A 21648-nucleotide genomic window follows, 5' to 3' on the forward strand; every position below is an offset into this window, starting at 1 on the left:
GGCGAGTCAGTCTGAGGCTTCAGTATCTCTCTGTTGTATTAAAACACCTTTCAAGACATCTTCTCTTGGACACTCTAAATTCTGGCTCAGTCTCAGCTGTGTTGGTCAGTGGATGGATACTTAACTCAAAACTTGACATATTTGCTAAGTTTTATTGTATTTATTTTCTTTTTTAATGTAGAAAAGGATTGCTCATTTCCCTATTTTAATGTGGTACTTCAGGGAATAGCTGTAGTAAGGCATTCTACTGCTAAATCATAGCACTGTTACAGCGTAGTCGCTTCACTTGTTAATTTTCTTGGTAGGCATGACAAGGTTTTCAGAGCAGGCATCTACTTGAAAATGTTGAATTTAGTTCTGGGTTCACAGCTGTGGCAGCAGAAAATCTGTTCCTCGAGCAGGTGCAATACAGGATGCTAGGACATGACATTGCCAATGCTGTTCTACTAGTGACATTCACCACTGGTTCAGGTTCACCACTGGTTCACTTCTCTGTAAAATTGTTGCCAGTTGAGATGATAGCTTTTGTAACGTGAGACCTGTGTGGAGACCACCAAACTCGATCAGAACCAAAGTCGGCTTCGTTCTCAGCCAGCCTGGAGCTATTACTGTATCCCAGCTTTTATTATTGCATGACAGGCACACATGGTGTGCAGTCCTTTGAATGTTGGCTGTGCTGTACTGTTTATTCTTCTGTTTTGGGAAGCTGGATAAGACCTTGATTCTGTGTGGTCATTCTTCTCTCCTCACTTCAGTACCTCTCGGTAGGGTGCATTTTGAGATGCTGGCTTTAGCCAATTCATAGTAGAGTCGTTTCCAAAATGTGTATCTTGTTGGTGAGACACATCCACATGCCCTTTCTGGTGGCTGTAGGAAAACACACAGTAGGACAGTATGGTTGGTACGGCTCTCTGTTCTTGGAATGCTTTTTGGCACATTTCTGAATATTGGTAACTTTGTCAGTGTCTTCCCCCTTGCCTAAAGCGTGCTGCTAGAACAGATTTGGGGAAGCTTTCCATTTGTATGGGTATAGTTTTTGGATCACAGGAAGACAAGCGGATGATGTTAGTAGACAGCAAGCCTTTGAAGTACGGTTAGAATCGACTTCAGAGAGAAAGAAAATCCTTTCCCTGAGCTACAGATAAACAACAATGCTTTCAAACCTTCAAGAGGATCAAGGTGAAACTCGGTGAACAGCAAGTGCAGAGAAGATGATCCTGCTTTGTGACAAGTGGCAAAAATACCTTCTTTCCTTTTTGTCCTCCCGTAACAAAGCAAAATAACAAAGTACTCTGAGATTGTTCTATGAAGGGAATATAAAAAGCTTTTTATGTTAAATATCTTCATCTTAATAGATGTGGGGAGAATATATTTTGAAAGGGATGGAAATATCTCCTTGGAATTCTGAAATATCTTCAAAAGTAAATGGAAAGAACTGAATTAATCTGATTGTGCGGATGCATTTAACAGCATTTATTTGCTTATTTAGACTTGCAGGAGGCCGACATCTTCTAGCTGATGTGTGTCACTCCCAGTTTGGTTGGCTTTGGCTGGGAGAGGGAGAATGGAACAGTCTCGTTTATCTTTTCCTTGTTAAATCCTTCAAGAAAGAAGGAAAATACTTCTGAACCGTGCATCTGAAGTACATTTCAAAAGGTAAATATGACCCCCTTTACCTAAGGAAAAGGCTGTCTTGGGAAGATGAGTTGGAGAACAGTAGAAAGTGGTGGCAGAAGTGAAGTGACTATTGGATTGTTCCCTTTTGCTTTTTCCAAGATTCAGAGTCTTGGAAGACAAAGGGGAAAATTAAACACATTTTCTCAGAGGAGGAAAGTATTTTTCAAAAGCAAGAATGTATTCACATGGCCTTGAAATGGTTGGTGGTGGATAAAGGCTGAAGTTCAGTGGACAGGGGTGTGTATTAACATGCCTTATGGATTGCAATGTCATGAATGGTAAATAAAGACTTAACATAAGAAACTGAAAGCTGAATGTCCAAAATTCAAATAGGAACAATGAAGAAAAATTGATGTTTTTAAAAAAACTATGATTTTTTAAACATATTTGCTGATACATGAGGACTACTGGGAGAACTCAAAACAACTCTGCAGGTCGCCTTTAACAAAAAGCTCACTGTATAGATAAGGCTATAAAAAAAGTACCACACAACAGCATGTCCCATATGCAATACAAAAGTGAGAACAAACTCGGAATTGAGAGGTGGTGGGTTTGGGTGGGGGAGGGAGATTTAAATGTGTCCTTCAGGAAAGAATCTGTGTAAAGAATTGAGAAAGAAATAAGATGGCAGCGGCAGCAGCCAGGATTTGCAGAGCTTTTCAGTCCTTTGTTTGGTTATCTTGCATAAGTGCTTTAGCCAGAGACTCTTTCAGTAGCTGCATGGGGCCAGCTTGGAACACAAACGTGCATGAATCCAAATGTAATTTCCCTGTTGTGCACATTCTGGCTGTGACAGCGTAAGTTATGAATGTAAAATAGCAGAAAAAAAAGTTCAGAAGATGGCCAGGCCTGAAATGTTAATAAGAACTGACTTACCCAGAGCTCCCATGAGCTTGGCAAAGGTGCTGCCGGAATTTTAAGTCTAGCTGCTTCCATGCTTCATTTTGGTGTGCCTTGTAGAAGAAATACACTGTTTCTCTGTGCATCTAAGTGATTCAGCATAACAGAAGTAACAAACATTTACTTCCATGTAAGATGCAAAGCAGGCAAAGAGGGTGATGCTAATTCTCCACTCCAGTTTGCGGTCAGTGCTGGCACACAGACTGAGTTGGCGTCAGTGGCTTCAATCTGTAGGCATGAAGTACCGTATAGGGAACGACAGTATCTTTTCCCTTTCAGGCAGTTCTGTTTCTGTGGGGCAATAATCTGCAGCTTTCCCTAATTCCCAGTGTTCAGAAGATATTTGTCTTTTCTCCGGGGAGGACTGGTGCAGAATAAGGGATTTCCTCCCCCTACATAAAGGACACCTCATCATGGCCATGCGACAGCTTGTCTCGGGGACTGTGCAGGCAAGGAAGGGGCTTTTCCCTCTTCTACATGCAGCTTGCACAGCAAAGAGAAGTTGCAAAGTTTACAACTTTCCCTGATTCTTCAAGATCAGATTTTCCCGGGTCTGTCCTCTCTCTCTCTTTTTCCAACCTCCTTCCATCTCTTGTTACCATGGAGAATGAAATGCCAGTTCCATTCAAGTTGTCGGCTGAATAGGTTTTGAGGTTGATGGATGGTGAGAATCTCTTATCCCTCCTTCTCCAAACACCGCCCCTGCCTGGTTCTTGACATTTCACTTGCCAGAGACTGGCAGTCAGCGAGAGGGAGCTGAAAAGGAGGCTGGCAGTGTCCTGCTGAGATGCTCTTTCAGTTCCGTGGATGAAATCAGCAGCCGTGAGGAGGTCTTAAGGGCTTCAGTGCAGAGCCTTGTCCTCAAGCTGGCTGAGGCATGAATGCTCACTTGAGTGCATGCTCCCGCTTCCCCAAAGCACCCAGGGAAGGGAAGATTCATGTACGAGACTTGATCCTGCTTATGACTCTGTTTCAAGGGGTGATGTAACCTCTGCAATGTAAAGGGAAAGGTAAGGAATGAATGAATACAACGCATGCTCTGGCATAACCTGTTCCTCTCGTATATACTTCTTTTAGCCTTCATCTTAGTGCCACGTCACATGAGAAGTGGAATTTCTTTGCTGCAGTCTGACTTGCCTGGTTTCCTGGCTGCGATGCTGAAGTTAGCAGGACAGTCTGTGTTTAGTGGGATTCTAACAGTCCCCGTATGCACTGGTTGCCTACATGCGGTATTATCAGTGCAGAGTCAAAACAGCTTTCTGAGTAGGGTACCTTTTAATAACAAATATGTGGAATTGTGGATCTTGACAGGCCCAAGGTTGAAATGTGATGTTGGGGGTATTGCTGAAGTGCATGAAATGGAGCTACAAAGCAGAAAAATCAAACTGATAGCACTGTAAAATTACACAGAAAATATTTCTTTGTTGTGATTTATTACTTTTCATGCACGATAACTATGGCTTTGGAGGGGATCAGGAGAATTTTCAGCTTATGCTGAAAGGCTTAAGCTTGTCCTTTTTACTGGAGGAGTTGTTTTGACTGATGACCACTTAGTAGAGTTTGGGATAAGTGAATACCTGGCATTGTTTGGTAGGTGTGTGGATTTCGCTTCTGGAAGTAATGGTTAGTAAATTATATGACTTTTAGAATTTAAATTCAGACATTTTTTCCAACTAGAAGCATTCCACGAACATATACCCATTGGGAGAGGGAAGGTATTTTTGTGAGCTTTCTGCAAAAACCCACTGTGTGAGGACCGTACCTGCATAGAAATTAATTAATACTGGTGGTGTACTTTAGCAGGTGGCATTTCAATTTGTTTAAGGTCATATGTGGAAATTTATTCTGGGTGCTTTTGAAAAGCTGTGTTTGATAAACGTTTGTGAACTCTTTCTTTCAGTACATCTTTTCAGAGCACTGCACTGATAAATATTTCCACACCTTCTACATGTTCCTAAACTTGCTAAACAAATACATCTTTCTACACTATCACCAACAGCTTTTGCATCTGTCTTAGCTCCTTGAGAGTTTGCTTACCATTTGATGCTTTATGTCCTGTTTGTTGTTGGATTGTTGTCTCCCTGCTGGAGTTTTCCTACCATGTGGTCGCTTTTCGTGTTGTGCAAGCCACTTCCAAATTGCTAATGTTAGCTGTTCGGCCACTGGTGTGTTAAAAGGGAATTTTTAATTCCTGCATCAGAAAGGCATATGTGTATGTCAATATATACAAAATAAAAATAGAAACATGTATATGAAATATGTATGAATATACCATCCCATTCCTTAATTAGTTTATTGTAAAGATTGTAGTAGTATTTTTGTCCCCAAAGCTAGGGATTCCCTAGAGAGATGCATGCATAGTGGACCCGATTACCCATGACTTTTAGTTATATGAGATAATATGCAGGACTTTGATTTCCTGTTTGAACCTGGTTGGCTGGGGTACTGCAAAAACCTTAGATTTTCAAAAATACACTGCTGAAGCAGCTTCTTTTTGTCATAAATATATCACCTATGTCAGATGGAGTTGAGAGAAAGTGATACAGGGAGGAGAAAAGGGGGAGAAGTCCATTGGGACACAGAATGATACTGTAGTTTGGGATTAGCTTCCTAATAGGCACTCAGCTTCATCTTACCATTTGTAAGGGCTAGGGGAAAGGGTGAGCATCTGTTTTAACACGGTGATTTTGAGTGAGCTGAAACAGCATCAGTATCAAGGCTTGCATGTCTATTTCCATTTATTCTGTTAATCTGCTGGGGTTTTTTGATTTAGATACTGCTTTATTAAAAAAAATAGACTCCTACCTGCTTATGAGTTTGCATGAGATGAAATCCCCAATCTTTCGCTCCCACTCTGTTTGTGAGGATTGTTATGCTAATAATTCTAGAGGTTGTCAAAAATTTTTCTGGGTATTTTTGACAGGTTTCAACTTCTGAAAAAAGATCTTCCAGTTTTCAAAATGGGTATATTTAGATTCACTTTGCCCTCTGAAATGCTACCTCCTCTTCCCCTCACCAAGATTGACCTTTACTTGATCGTTTGGGTTTTTTTATTTTTATGTTTTCCCTAATGACAACTGGACTGACTTCATAACAACAACAATAATGAATTTTATTATTAGGACACATCTGGTAGCTTCTCTGCTTCATTCCATCTGGTCTTTGGTTAAATTATTTTGGGAAAATTTTTTAATGTCCCACTCATTACAGATTTAGAGTTGTTTGATTAATTTTTTTCCTTCTCCTTTCTCATCTGAACAGTAGCCAGTGAACTGGCTGTGTCATTGAACCAACAGCCATGAACCAACAGTGTCATTTTCTTATGTTGCCCTAAAGCCTCCTGGCTGCTATTTATGTACAGGCAACTGGAGGAAGATCCAGCTCTAAACCTCCTTCAGTTTGCTAGATGTTTTACTTCACCTTTTCCTCAGTGATCAGCGCCTGGGTTTCCGTTCAGAGCTTTCCCAGGCAGTGCAGTATGGAACTGACCTTGTTTGCTTCAGCTCCACTGCTGTCCCCGGTGCCCCAGTCAGTGAGGATGGGCAAAGCTTTGTGCACTGCAGCTGGGGAAAAAGCCCCAAGTGGAGCAGCAGACGGAAGCTGTCTGCCTACGGATTTACGAAGACAGCTCTTCACTGATTTGTAGTTTGCAAGTTACCTTTATAACCTTAAAGTCTGGAAAATTAATTTTAGTTTAGCTTTTGCCAAGGCTTCCTGCCTGCTCTGGTTGAGTGAATTTTTAAGCCCTGGTCTATATGCAAAGAATGAGCATCGTGCTCTCCAGTTGCTCATTCTCTTGCCTCAAGTGTCATTTACTGGAATCTCTCTACCTTTTGCCTCCTGTAAAATGTAAACTGAATTACAGGCATATAATTAAATCAACATATTAAGTGTGTGAGGAGTGAGAGGCAGTGGGGATTTTGATGGCCATATCCACAGGCAGAATATGAAAACCTATGATATCAGGTATCTAAGCTATTTTCTAGTGTATTGAGAGCACTGGTTGTGTAAGAAAAATTTCCAGCTGAGGTGAAATGTGTTTCTGTGCTAGGTCAGCACAACAGGCGATCATTTCCCCTTACCTGGCAGAGTGGCTCCTCCATAAACCATGTGGCTGCTAGTTAAATGACTCAGATGTACAGTATTACTGCTCATGAGGGATGGGGAGATTTGAATAATTGCTAAATGCTCATGAGGGTTTGACTGGAAGAAATGTGATAATTTCAGGTACTGTGTATTTGCTTTTGCCTGTAATCCCTGTCCAAGTTACTCTGTTGCATCTGGCTTACTTTATGTTTAAAATTACCTTGGTCAGTGTCTGAGACTGATTTTCTGCCTGATTTTTTGTGCCTAAATGTCATGCACATAGTATTGGTGCTTGCGTTATCTATAGATGTAGAGCATTGGATTCTCAGAGCTGAGACTTTTTATTTATTTTGTTTATTTTACATTACGCATAGCAACTGAAGTTCCTGTTGTCTTGCCATAACCCAAACTTGGAACACAAAATCAAAATGAAAAACTAACCCAAAATACAGCACAGGAGGCATGACAAGAATTGGGATTAATCTTTTTAACGTAAATGCTATTCCCTCTAACCTTGGATTTCTGAATAGTTGTTTGATGCCAGTTTACCATAAAGACTAGGAATAGCAAGCTAGTGTGGGTTGGGGTTAAATTTGGGTGCAACATAAAGGATGCCCCTTATAATTTGTGTAGAGTATGCCTTAAGGCGAGCTGCTGGCTATTTCAGATGTGTCCCTGTGAAATCCTCTCCGTTAGTCTTGTTCCAGAGCTGTAGCACTCTATACCAGTACATCCCTCCCCACCCAGTCTGGTTATCTTTTGTTAGCTCTGTATTGCTCTTCCCCAGCTGTGATACTGGTTTTTTTATTCTATCAGTAGAGCAGAAAGATAGGAGAAAGCAGGGATATCTGAAAGTGGTATTTGCTTCTGTTTTAAATAAAAGTTCACAGCAGAGAGACACTGTAGAAGAAACAGGAGGGCACACTAGGGAGAGCTTTTGAACATGCTGCTTGTATTTCACTCTTGTTTAGGGTTTTGACTCCTAGAACATATTCAAAGTTTGTCACCATTTTACAATTTAAAAGTCTAGATGGAAATAACCAGTGTCCCCGTTGCATAGTGATTCTTGAGATTTAGGACTAGACACACATGCGCACAAAAAACCATGGTCTAATGGACTAGGACATTCTCTAGCGAGCCTCTATATCCCTTGCTTTCCCCTATAGGCTGTATAATAAAGATACTGTTTTGTGAAAGGTGATCTCAGACTATGCTTCTCCTGGAAAGGTCAGTGTTGCTCTCATCTGCCATGGTTGTGGCATTTCTGTCTTGCTTCAGTTCCTGAGCTGTGGGGTGCATTCAATCAGCTCATAAATCTGACCGACTGATAATAATTTTTTGGTGGATTAGTTGTTTGGATCAATGTGCTATGAATAGCCAGGGATTGTGGGTCCACCTTTTTGCTGGTAGCCACTAACGTTGGTTTATGCTCCTTGTGGAACTGTACCCTGAAGCTATTAACCCTCCTCTGTAATAAGCTTTTTGATAACCGACTGAACACAGAGAAATATTATGTTGCAGTTTCTTCTCCTATAAGTAGTATCTCAGTGTAGTATAACAACTGTGTATGTGTGAGTTGTGATGTCCTCTTATGTAGGGGTTTTCAGACTCGGTTGGGCTGAGTATCATCTGCAGGAGTAACATCAGCTCTGGGCCAAGCTGGCATGGCTTTAGGTGAAGGCACAGTTCTGTTCTGTTCCATCCTCCTCTGTCTTCTGTCATATTTGCTCTCTCTTGGACCTAGCCCCGTAGGACCAATTACCTCTTCCATATTTCCTGGGACCTTAAACTTGTGTTTCCGTCTATGCTTCGCAACCCTGCAAGTCAGGCGTTGCTTGAGGTTAATCACAAACACTAAACTCATGCTCCCGTATGTTTTCCTGCAATGGCTGTGCTCCTGAGCAATGCTGAGCAGCAGAAGCTGCCTGTACACAAAGCAGCATGTTAGTGACCTCAGTCAGAAGACATTAACTGGCTTGGTGGAGGAGTTGGCCCCAGCGTTCAGATGAGAACCAACAAGATGCCATCGGGAGTTGCCATCATGTACTAACTTGTGTGAAATGTATATTGGCTTTTGTAAAATGAGAACACTGAAATTTGCCTAACTACTGCATAAGCTACATCCCGAAAGGATGTTTGCCTCACTGCCACTAAATTAGGCCTTAACACGGGAAATATGTAGTTAATATATTCCAGGCATCAATTGTATTTTATATTTTGTAGGCAATAAATGGGCACAAGCAGAATATGTAGTTTCTTTTGATGAGATAAGACATCCTGTAACTCAAGTAATTAAAGGATGTGTAGATAGATTTGTGAAAACATAGAAAAACAGACATATGGACTCAAGGACGAGTAAAATTGAGAACACAAGTAAGAAGATAAGAAGTGATTTGTTAGCATGAGAACAGCATTTTGGGGGTCGAAGATTATTTGACATGAAAGATACGAGAAGAACAAAGGAAAACCAGGAGTTTAATGTGAAAATATTGAAAAGTGTGACTGGAGGAAAACGACAGGGTGAAAAGTGCAGCCAGAGGAAGACTACCGACTTCATCCCTTGCAGATCTCCGAAGGCCGCCAGAGGAAGACTACTGACTTCATCCCTCGCAGATCCCCGAAGGCCCCTCCGAACCACAAGAGACGCGCGCAAGGGGGGGTGGTCTGGGGTGGAGTTATGTTAATAGATACCTGAAATATTAAAATAACCCCTTTGAAATACCACAAACCCAGTGTATAAAAAGGCAAGTTTGGGTATAACCGGCGCGCCTCTGGTTTTGACCATGCGCCCAGCGCTGTTTGCCTTTGTTCTATAATAAACTTGTAAAATTCAGGAAATGCAGCGTGAGTGCATTTCTCACACTTGGAAATTGTTTTCAAGATTCTCTGCTTTGGTAGTTGGTCTTCAGAGGCAGTATGGATCTTTTATTACCTTTACCCAAATGTGCTTTTTCTTAATTTATGGGGAAGGGATTTATACAGTAAAGGAGGTGGCTTCTAGTCCCATCTTTCCATTTCCATATTTTATCTAACAGTTGCTTCAGTTGTTTGAAGTACATGGGTTTGTTACTCTGTATCATGGATATAAATAGATGCCAGTAGCATGAGGCCTTATCAGCTGTGAGCAGCTGTACTTGCCTTTTCATTTTAAATCTAGGCACCTAAAGTGCAGATGAACAACAAAACTTGGTTTTCTGGAAGGTAAAACTTTTAAATTCTTGGGAATTTGTTGAAAGCTGTTACCTCTGTGCTTGAAGAAAACTAGCATTAACCTTTCTGGGGAAGGCTGTGACCTGTTTGTTGGAGCTCAGAGTTAAGTTCAGGGTGGTGAGTATTAAGGTCTGTAGTGGTGTGGTTTTGAAGTGCTGTGTGTGTATGGACACTCATGCTTAATTAAGTATATTACTTGCATATATTGGACAGCCTAGCGAGTCAAGTCTGATTTCCTTGGGAGTATCATCTTTATACTCTTTACAGAAGTGGCTCTTGGGGAATGCCTGAGGATGCTGGGAAGTGAAGAGGAATACACACAGGCAAAACTTTAGAGAACAGGATTTCAAACACTATGTGAGGGGTGTTGCAAGTAGCCTCTGTAAGCACGATAAGTTAATTTTTGACCTCTGAATTACTGTGTAGGCACTGAAATTGGCCTTTCTTTTATTTAATTTTTATGGCTAATGTTTTATTTTCCATGGGTACATTATTCAGGTAACAAGTTATCCATACAGAAATCCCAGGCTCAGACCTGAAAGCAGTACATAGGTTTTTGCATGGCTCAGACCCTGAGCTAATTCACCTGCTGAACCTTTGCCAGCTTTGTTCAGAGCCACTGCTGGTGTCTCTGCTTTGTGCTCCCGGAACATGGGACGCTGGGAAGCTGGCTTCGGAGGAGCTGGAGGAGCATTCGGGAGCCAGCTGGAGCCTACATCTTGTGGATTTGGGCTGAAGCTCTGGCTCTGCTAGACTTAGAGCCATGGAGCTGATCATAGCAGCAGTTCTAGGAGGGATGACTGGTGAAAGAGTACCATATTATTGTGATCCCCCCTTCTTTGAGAGATTTGTCAGATGGGGTTTCTTACAGGGCTGCCTCTGTACCCCAACTAAGAGTGTTCCCAGAACCTGGAGCGCTGCAAAGTATGGTGCACAGGCACTGGGCTTTTGCCTCTGTGCAGCAGGGTTTGTGTGCTTGGGGTTTTCCGTTATCTGGCTATTCCCGTCCCCCACTATCCTGGACAATGGAAAGCTGAATTAGTTTGTCAATGCTTGGTTGAAGGCTGTATCAAGTGGTGTCTGACCAAGCTAAGAATCAAGTGTTTAGTTCAGATGTTTTCTCCTGGGATGCTCAATGTTTAGAACACTTATGGAAAAGATTGAGAGGGCAGATAATCCTGTACCTGACTCTGCTGCTAAATCCATATACCCTTGAATAATGGCTTTCTTCCTAAAACAAACCTACTCAGTTTTTGAAGTATCTTTTATCTCTGTAGTATAAATGGCAAAGATGCTTTTTTATTTTCCAGTTCCAGGAAAACCTGTAGGCCTGTGTGGTTTGCATGTGCTAAGAAGTTGTATAGCAGAGGTATTTTATGAAATTAAAAAAAAAAAGGCAAATTTTCTTCTAGCAAAATGTGTCGGGTTTTTCCCCCTTACACATTGTGTTGTAAAATTGTGAAAAGGTGTCCAAAAGGAGGTGTGCACAAATACACTACTTGCCATAGTGTAACCTCCCATAGGAAGCAATGCTTTGCGTGCCCAAAGAAGAGCAATGAAGCTGGTGAAGGGTCTGGAGAACAAGTCTTATGAGGAGCGGCTGAGGGAACTGGGGTTGTTTAGCCTGGAGAAAAGGAGACTTAGGGGAGACCTTATAACTCTCTACAGCTACGTGAAAGGAGGTTGTAAGGAGGTGCGTGTCAGTGTCTCCTTCCAAGTAACAAGTGATAGGTCAAGAAGAAATGGCCTCAAGTTGCACCAGGGTAGGTTTAGATTGGATATTAGGAAAAAATTTTTCACGGAAGGGATTGTCAAGCATTGGAACAGGCTGCCCAGGGGAGTGGTGGAGTCACCATCCCTGGAGGTATTTAAAAGACACGTAGATGCGGCATTTAGGGACATAGTTTAGTGTTGGGCTTGGCAGCGTTAGCTTAACGGTTGGACTCAAAGATCTTAAAGGTCCTTTCCAACCTAAACAATTCTATGATTCTAATATTTACTTGTGTTTGCTCCTAAGGGGTAGAAAAGTGTTGTTCTGTCCTTGGGCTGTGGTAGTCTACAGAGAAGAAATTAACTGGGTTTGTTAGTTGTAAAATGTGTTGCTATCTTACATTGAAGTTTTTGTTTTCTGCACCTGGTTTTGTAACATTTGTTATGCCAGTTCTCTAGTAGTGTTGTGTCTTACTGTGCAAGACATCACCTAGGAGAGCACCTCACTGTGCACTGGTTTTCTCCTTTCCGCTGGAATCCTGTGGTCTTCCTAGTCCTTGATTTAGCCTTTCTGCTTAACAGGTACAATAATGTGTAACAGACTGAGCAACAGCACATGGCTGAGCCTCCTCTTTCCTTCAGGAGCTTGTGACCAAAGGCTAGTCAAAGTAACACTCGATGATTCTTATTAACCCAGGAAAAAGGAGGAAAACAAAAATATCTGGCTGACAAAGATAAGACCAGTATGCCTACCTTACAGTTCTTTAATCTTTTTATTTTATTTGCAACTTTGGGTAATTTCTATTCAGTTCAGTTATTCCTGTTCCTGGCTGAAGGAACCACTAAAATCAGCACTACTTTAATTTCCTAAGCTGAAAACTGCAGTGGTTCAGGTTCTGAAATGAATCAGACACCCTGGCTGGAGAATGTTTGCACTTTGGAAAATATTACTGCCTTACACTGTCAGGTACACATATTTATACAAAACTTCTTCTCTCTGCCCAGGTTCATGGTGTTTTCACTCAGTCTGTGTCTGGTACAACACAGCTCTTTCTGAGACTGCACATACAGTTCTTGAGGTAAGGAGGAACTGATATAAAGGATAGTTTTGGCCTGGGTAGCATGGTAGAGGGAGACACTGGGAGATAATTCATATTTTGTGGGTCTTTGGTTCAGTATGTTGATGAAACTCGAAAGAAACAATTCTTTGGTGACTTGGAACATTAATCTATCTACATTATTATAATTTAATACTTTATGCTTTCTTGATTGTGTTACTTACGAAATGCCATAAAGTATAAGCAATGAACTGAAGCTGAGTAGTGACTCTTCACATTTTCAGGCCTGTATACTCCTTGGTGATTTTTCTTTTTCCCCTGGTATTGGCACTGAGTTATAAAAAGATTAGAATCTGTGCCGGGTATCTAGCCTGTAGCACTGTTATAATCGTACTATAGTGAAGTACATCAACATTTATGTATATTTACAGATGGAAAGACTGAGATACAGAATAAAAATCAGGAGTTAACTTGTCTGGCTCTTGGACAAAATCTCCTGGGTAGGAAAGGATGTAATGTCCTCATGTATGGTGTAGCTATTAGTATATTAGGTCTAAGGTTATTCTAGGTTATTCTTTTCAGCTTTTCTGGTTTGTCCAATATGCTTTTCAAAGATTGACTTTTTGTACCACAATTATTAAAGGAGTGGGGATATGAAGATGAAGCAGTAACCTTCTCCAGAGTGCAGCCGTAGTTATTTTTGGCACTAGCTTGCTGTACTTTCAAAAGCAGAAACGTTCATTTTGCTTCAAGTGACTTTATCCTCCAGAGCTCAGTGGGATGATTGTGCGCAAGATAGGGAGCTGTCACAAGTTCCATCCTATGGGTTGCTTTGATGTTAGGAGCTGGAGCCAACTCTAGAGTGTCAGAACAATAGATTTAATTTCTCGTCATCATCTTCTGGGAACAGTGGTAGTAAGAGATTATGACTTGTTGGTCTCCCAAGTATTCCCTCAAACATGCATCCCTGCTAGCTCCTTATCAGCTGCTGCACTGGGCTCTCTCTGGCACCAGAAAGCACGCATCTTCCAGCCCTTTGGGAAGTGCCCATTTCATGTTTCTGTGTGCCTCTCCAGTTAATAAAGTTGTTTTGAAAGGGAGAATTTAGAAAGGAAGAGCGGTCACAATTCTGGGTTTGGTTTATGTGCAGCTCTTTGCATTTAATGTGTCTGCCTGTTTCTGGACTGGGGCTAGTCACTGAAATGTGGTCCTTCTAACATAGGAGCGTTGCATCACCTGGGACAGGTATTGCAGAGCTCACTGTGATTCAGCTGATACGGTTTTAAGCAGGACAGGGGTATCTATGTTAAATTTCAAAGTTTTATGTTAAACCTGATGTTATTTTTCAGCAGGGCTAGACTCTTTAATCTTCTTGTCGTTATGCTCTAGGGGAGTTACAGAGACGGTAACATCTGTGCTTGGTGTATAAGGCTGACTGCTGTTTCAGGAGCCAGTTCGTGCTTTTATCCAGTGTCTTTTAATAGCACAGAGAGTGCAGGCCCTGCACCTTCCTGCCGGAGGCTTTACAGGATGGCAGTAAGTACTGGTGTTGCAATGTGTGGGCCTTTTGAGGCTCCATCACTTCCCATTGACTTGTGAATACTTCTGAGATCCAGAGCGCTCCAGAAAAGTTAGGAGGCATGTTGGTTGCAAGTGAGGGAAAGTCAGTAGTTGGCCAAACCCTGAGCTTGGTAGGTGGGCATAGATGACTGAAGAGGTTGAATCGTGGCTTTAGGAATGCATATGGAATAGATATTCTGCTTCTGAGAGTATCTTGGAGATCCTCCAGCCTCAACCTTCCCACAGAATTGCTGTGTTGAGAGGAAGGGGGTATGATTTCCCTTTACTATCTCCCTCTGTTTCTGCACTCTGTCCTTTCTTTTTGTTTATAATCGTTCTTTAAAGAAATAACATAAAACCCCCTTACAGATTTTCATAATTTTAACAAAACAAAAGGGAGGTGCATAGGAGCCTCATTCATCACCTTTTGTCACCAGACTTGATTTGACATCTGAGACTACAGAGAAACTTTGGCAAGTGCAATGATTTCCCGTGTGGGGGTAATAAGAGAGAAAAAAGCTGTCAGTTGAAAACAGCAGGAGCTGCATTAGCAAATATAAATTAAACAGATGGCTAAGATACTGCAGCTGTCACATAGAAGCTCCAGGAAGATCTTTAGCTTAGAGCTGCAGGAGGCTATTTTGAAAGGAAAGATGAAAACAACAACAAAGCAAACTTTAGCATGACGAAAGAGACAATAGAGCCATTCAGATGATTATATGAAACTTATCCAGCACTGATTTTTCTTCTTTAACTTTTCAAACTTAGGACTCTAAAATTAATTTAGGATCAGCTGTTACAAGATCGCATTACAGATTTTCATTTGGGGGTTTGTCTGCCGGTTTAGAGGTATTCTTCTGTAGTTCTGTGAGAGAGACTGGTTCTGACATGCTCTGGAAAGTGAGGAGAAGGGTAACACATATCATGCAATTTTGATCTTCAACTGTTTGTTTTACAGCTGTTTCAAGAAAAACTTCTTATGAAAAAATTGTTTATAAATAAAATGTTTGTGGAAAAGCAGTGTTAAAAGTGTTAACATTTTGGTGGAGGAAGCACCTGCATTTAAAGTGTCTTGCATGTTCAGTCTTAAGGTAACATTTTTCAGACCTGTTTTCAGCTGAAAAGTGACCGCTCTTTTCCTTTGTGAAAGAAGTGATAAAACTGCATCCATGTTCATTATGTTAAAATGAGGACAAATTGGAATTTCAGTGCTGTTTCTTGAAACCAAAAAGGCAATTAATTTTCTAAACATTGTGTCTATAATGTTTTTTCCTCGATTAGGACTGCTGTTTTGTCATAGAAACCTTGTGCATAAGCAGAGACTGTTATGCTGCCTTTATAGTTAGGTGATGAAGATGTGAATTATGAAATAGGTGCAGCTGCCTTTGAAGCCTGTGTTTTACATTCAAAGAAATAGTATGCACAAATGGATTCCTAGACAGGCTGATTGATTTCCCAGAGTTCTGCTTTTTCTGTTTGCTTTTTTTACTGCAACAAAATTCATGTATTTATGGTTGACTTCTAAAATGATACTTAATATGCAAGAAATTCCGGATTTTGATTGTATTACAGCCCTTTGTGCAAAATTAGTATATCTTCAAGTCTGCCTTTTTTTTTTTTTTTCCCCAATTGTGTTGTTCCTTTACAATAAATATTTTTAGGTACAGTTAGACCTAATTCTAAACTTCATCTGTACAGATAATTTGAGAGCTACAAAAACTACATATAAAAAAATTAAATCTTTTGTTCCTCTGTATTTATCCTTACTCCCATCATCCCTGTAAAGTTTGAGTACATAAGCCCTAGCATGCTCTGAAAGTCGGTAAACCTCCATTATGTTAGAACTAGGAAGTTCATCATTGAGATGTAAAGGCTCTTCACTGGCTAAATCTTTAACCTGTCCTAGACTTTCTCCTGAGCTTAGTCGTTCAGGACACAAATCATGAAGGGCAGCAAAGGTCAAAAGCAACAGCTTGAGCTTATTTGTGTGAGCTCGCTGAAAACATGTAGCCTCAGTCTTCCCATACCGTTCAGGGTGCTTCAGCTGTCTCAGAGTAGAAGTGAGTTCCTCATCATTTAACTGCATTTCTTTTGTGGTTGTGGCTTCGTGCTTCAGTGTAGAACAGAACAGCTGATCATGCTGAGTAACTGTTGTTTCTACCCTTTAAATTTCCTTTCTACCCTTGCAGAAACTTTGGAGCAGTTATAAATTCCAGAAAACTAAGAGGAAAAAAGCCTCAGCCTGAGTGTATGCCTTTTCTTCCATTTTTTGCTTAAGAGAAACAAAGTTGGCCTTGAAGTGTACTTGAACTTGAGAATGATAAATGTGGGATACCTTTGTCAGTGATGGAGGGATGTTTGAGAGTAGGTGACCTTCCACTGGGAAGTCTGGCCTTAGCCTCCACATACTTGCTCCTAGACTTTTGCTCCAAATGCTTTAGCTAAACTTCATTGCCAGGACCTGCTCAGCAAGGGAGCAGTTTTGTGTGCGCAGGACCCAGGGCATACAGAAAGATTACGCACTGAACCCTGCGAATTCCCTGTGAGCTCTCTTACTGGGAAGAAATGAAGGGATCAGTCAGCGTGATCAGGGGCTAAAGAGAGATGGCAATTAAGAAGGGACGGGAAGGAGCCAAAACAGATAAGTGAGTGGAATGGGAAGAAACAGAGGGGCAAGATAGCCTTGCCTTTGAAGGTGATTAACCTTAAATTTTCCTGCTGAGTATCCCAAAGGCAAGAATGAACTTTTCCAGCTAGAAATGTAGTTACTGTCTAATGGCCATATTCTGTCCTTGATCCTCATGCAAACCTTCTAGTGATGCCAATGGAGGATGCTATGGAGGATGGGGGGGGGTACATGGTTGCTATGCTGTAGGTACAGCAATTGAGTGCTGTCTGGCCTATGGCGCAGAGCTAGTGGGGAAAGTGTCTTTATAGTTTTCAAAAGAAGGCTGTGATAGAAATTATCATGTCATACAAAGTGTTAATATCTCTCATTGATTAGGAACAGCTGCTTACATGCAAAATGTATGCTAGTGGAAAAAGGAAACATGATCCAGCTTTTTTTTAATGTTCTCATGACAAGAAAGTGCTTCTTAACTGGAAGCAAGAAAGCCCAGCTTTTGGGTGCTGTATTAGCCAATCTGCAAAAGGATTTCGTGTATTTTGGCTCTCATTTGAACCTTGTTCTTTTTAAGCCTAGTCCAGAATTGTCAAGTCTGGTTTTTAGGTCAGTGCTGTTCTTCGTGCTGCACAGACAGGTACACCAGTGACTGAGAGAACATGTAGCAATAATAAATTACTGCTTATTATTATGCTTATCATTTCAGAGGTCACATAAATAATTCTTAGGTGTAACAAAACAGCACATCAGGTAGTCCTGGTATGCAGGCTGTGTATTCTACAGTGCTATGTCGGTAAATAATAGGTTACTGATTAATTTATGGTAGCTAGTCTTTTTCTAATTTGTCTCAATAGCAGAGAAGATTTTCATGTTTAGCTTTGCTTTAAAGTAGATTTAGCTTTACTCTTCAGTGGAAAGCAACTGAATACACCTGCTTAAATTTCTGTAATGAAACCATCTTTCATATGGAAAACAAATTTTCCGTATTGTTAAGTAGCTTACTTCCCTTAACTATGGCAATTTCGGTCTGTGGATTTTGAGCTCCATTCCAGATTCAAGCATGTCTGAGCCGAATCAGTTTGTGGGAAAATGTTTAGGCAGTTTATAATCCACCACAGATTTGAAACATGGCTCTGATGAAGCCTTGCTCTATAGTGCATAGCTTTGGTGCTGTGGGTGTTAGAAAATTGTACGCTACTGCAGATGGATATGGAGAGACACCCTTCTAAAATAAATACAGGTATCTACTGGAGAAAAGTCTTCCAGGGATGTGAAACAGATGAGTTTCCTTGCCCCTGTGTAAGCAAGCCCTTAGATGATAAGGTTTGCTACAGACTTCTAGCAAGATGCGGAAACATTGAAAGGCAAAATGTAAACGCACTACTGCTGGTAGCTGCAGGGTACCACCCTAAGCAGCTCAGAAGAAGGCTAAACACGACTGGAAAAAAATGGCGAGTAGTCGTTTGGGAACCTGGCATGATGGTGCCTCTCCACCTTTGTTAGGAGACAAATAACAATTGGATATTTGAAGTTGTTTTAAATGTGAGTGAGAAGACTGTAGTCTTGAATAGAAAATAATAATAGCCCAGTTAAAAATTACTGTCACATGAACTAGTTTCTTGTACCACAGTCTGTGTTCTTTGCAGTTGTATAAGTAGTTTCTAGGCATTCATTCTAGTGCTGTTAATATTCTGTTATTTTCTATTTGACAAAATATATCTCACCAAGGCTTGATCTTAATTGTCTTTATTCCTTTGGCTTCTTGCTTCTTAAAGGAAAAAAATAACCCAACAATTATTTTGTATAAGGTCAAATGCATTTGCTGCTGAAGGGATCTCTTTACAGAGGGCTCTGTTGCTTCTACCTCATTCACATGAATAAATGAAGACAGAGGCTTGGTATTGTGAAAGTAGTAAATACACATCCTTCATTTGCAGTCTCCAAAATATGTTGGTCAGAGTTACCCTTCAAGGTTTTGGCAGCATAACTGTGTTTTGTTAAGATTCTGCAGAAATAACCCTTAGTTGTCATACAAATTGTATGCTAGGTTCAGTTAGATACCACCAAAAACGTGCTTCTACCAGTATAGCTTGTTTTTTCAAGGAACTGGTATTAGCTGTTCTGGCAAAATAACTTTTTTGCCTGTGTAAACCACATCTCGACTAGGCAGATTTGCTAGTATAGCTATTTTAGCAAAGCCTTTCTACTGTAGAAAAGACCTTATTGATAATACTGCGAAGTTCCCACAGTAGATGAAAGGCACAATACAAAGGGTTTTACAAACATGAATTAAGCTTCACGACACCCTTGTAAAAAGAAATCGTTCTTCTACCTTGCCAAAGTCTAGTTTCTTTTAATATGAGATGTTTTGCAGGGATGGGAAGGAAGGGTAGAAGATTCAGAGTTGAGGGAATTAATGTCTGGTAGCATTGTAGCATTGATAAACTAAACAAATTTCTAACCTGTTGGAAGCCCCTGCCATCTCTGTCTGATGTTTAAAATGTCCTAGCAAAATCAGTGGTTTAGAGTATCAAATTTCTGGTTTCACGTGATCTTTGATAGTATGAGGAGTGCTGACGCTTGGCAGTTCCTTTCTTCCTGAAAACCTGAAGCTGGCTTTTGTGTATGTGGTGTTTTCATTAATACTGGTTCTAACTACAGTGTTCTCTCTGGCTGATTTGTATTAGACTCTTACAGTTTCATACTGTTCATGTAGTTCAGGGTATGAACAGCTTACACAGTTAAGGCATCTCAAAGGGAACAGAGAGAGGAACAAAACTATAGATTTATGCACAAGAATGATTTTAAAGTTAAGTCCCTTGAAAATTACAGTAGTCTGATACTGATTTTGCCCATGTGGTCTGAATTCAGACGTTTTTGTGTGTTAATTATCATGTAGTCTTTAATTACATTATCGCATTCTATTTATTCCCTTTCATCTCTTAGGGAACAAGGAACAGAAGAACTTTACTAGGATGTAGGTTAATTTTCTTCTTTACTATTCACCAGTATTGCTTTTGAATTCAGCCTGTAAACTTTTGGGGCAGGCTCAGGCCGTTCTGCAGTCCTCTGTTAAACACCATGGCCTGGATTCTTTATTAATACATCTGTCAAAAATTTGAGCGAGCTGTGCAATTTATTCTCTCCCCAGTTCAGGGCCTTCATGTGATGGTAATTGTTTTCACAAACAAGGTATCTTTCCTCACCAAGTGTAGTGAGGGACTCGCTTTTGAAAAGCTGTCCCAGATCTCCTGAAATCTAGGTGATGGTGGAGACACCTGGGCTGACTGTGTTGCCTGTCCTAACCCTTCCTGCATGCTAGGGGAAGTTCCAGTAACTGTCTGGCAGTGTGCTCGATCGTCCAAGAGGTACTTGATCTAATAGGAGTATTTTTGTGCTCTTTTTCCACAGCAACAGCACACTTGCTGTTTTTTTCCCCTCTCAGGGTGGCTGTTGCTTTGAGAATTGGAACTGTGGAAAAGCTTGGACTTCTTGTCCCCTATTGAGATTTCAGCTTGTAGAGGTCAGGAGTGGAAGGAGTAGGATGGGAAGAGTGTGACTCTCGGCAGAGCTGGTGTGATTATGAAGTGACAGTGGAAGGAATGAGTCCTATTTAATTGTGCATTTTAGCGTTAATAAAATGATTGTGTTGAAAGTCATGGCTCTTTCTAAGCTCTGCATATGAAAGGCCTGGGACTGAGACATTAGCAACAATGATTTTAGCTCTCTGCATGTGCTCTTGTAATCATTTAGGACCCACGTCCACTTCATGCATGCGTTCATGCGCAGTACAAAACCAGGTGTACATTCTTCTGTCCATAGACAGAAGACTTCTGCTCATAGACACTTTTTGTGTGCGTCTCACATTAAGAAACCTATTCTGCTGTCTCACAGCATTTGTCTTAGCGTTGTGGGGAAGGGACATGTTATGTTTAATTGCTCCACCGAAAATAGGAAGTAAATGTTAATCCATCTCTTGGGCATGGTACCTCCTGTAAGTAGCAAGAGACTTCCCTTCAAACTGAAGTACACATGCCTGTCTCAACATCTGCTGCTGTGTGGAGGACTAAGAAGCTTTCAACTCCTTAAATACTTCCATAGATCAGCCCTTTCTTGTTATCGTTTAAAGGTGGGTAAGAACAGAAGCATATGGTTTGATACTGGTATCTTGCTGGGGTTGGCTTTTTTTATCTGTAGTTAAGAAACCAGATTCTTCTTATATGGGTGCCTAATGCAAGCCTAAATACAATTTATTTATTTTTTCAACTGTTTATTTTGCTTCTTCCCTCGTATCCTGGTCCTAAGAACTGAACTGTTATCTTTTCCTGCAGAGCATATAATTTGTGGTACTGAGCTGTTCCTTGTGATTTTCTTTGCCTCCTTTACTCCTCTTCCCTTTCTTAGGAATTGCATGTTCTAGGGAACATTGTAGTAAGTGCTGTTCTGCTCTTAACACACTCATTAACTGAGTATGTCATGGAATAATTTAAAATTCCATTTAATTTAAAATTCAGACAAGTCAATTATATTATTAATATTGGATTCAGGAATCTCCCTGCCTTTCGGAGTCAATATCTAAAGCAGCATCTGTCACTGTGTTGTTATGCTTTTGCAGTAAAGGCTTCTGCTTGATGTCAGAGTGTGGTGGCTCTTCACCATCAGTATTTTAGTTCCTAGTAGTTTTGAGTCATGATGCTGGAAGTTTTATATTTTTCTCTGACAAATAGTAAGTGGATGTGTTGACTGGCAAAATCAATGGCTAATGAGTGAAACCACATAATCTGGGGTTATCATGGAAAGGCACGTTGTTTATAGCCATCTTTA

At 40.7% G+C, this 21648-nt stretch overlaps 1 protein-coding gene across 5 annotated transcripts in view; it reads left to right on the top strand.

The window, feature by feature from the left end:
• Window positions 1–21648, top strand: part of NDST2 (N-deacetylase and N-sulfotransferase 2) — a 140851-nt gene that overhangs the window by 43864 nt on the left and 75339 nt on the right. The window contains exon 3 of one of the 5 annotated variants that reach the window (XM_052799538.1): window positions 12589–12662. The exons of 3 other annotated variants lie outside the window; for them this stretch is intronic. The gene's annotated coding sequence lies outside the window, so the exon portion shown is untranslated. Of the gene's footprint in view, window positions 1–1521; window positions 1657–12588; window positions 12663–21648 lie in introns of those variants that run through there. One more of the 5 variants, XM_052799541.1, reaches the window with a different exon arrangement.

Source organism: Harpia harpyja, chromosome 10, assembly GCF_026419915.1.
Source record: "Harpia harpyja isolate bHarHar1 chromosome 10, bHarHar1 primary haplotype, whole genome shotgun sequence".
Taxonomy (NCBI): Eukaryota; Metazoa; Chordata; class Aves; order Accipitriformes; family Accipitridae; genus Harpia; species Harpia harpyja.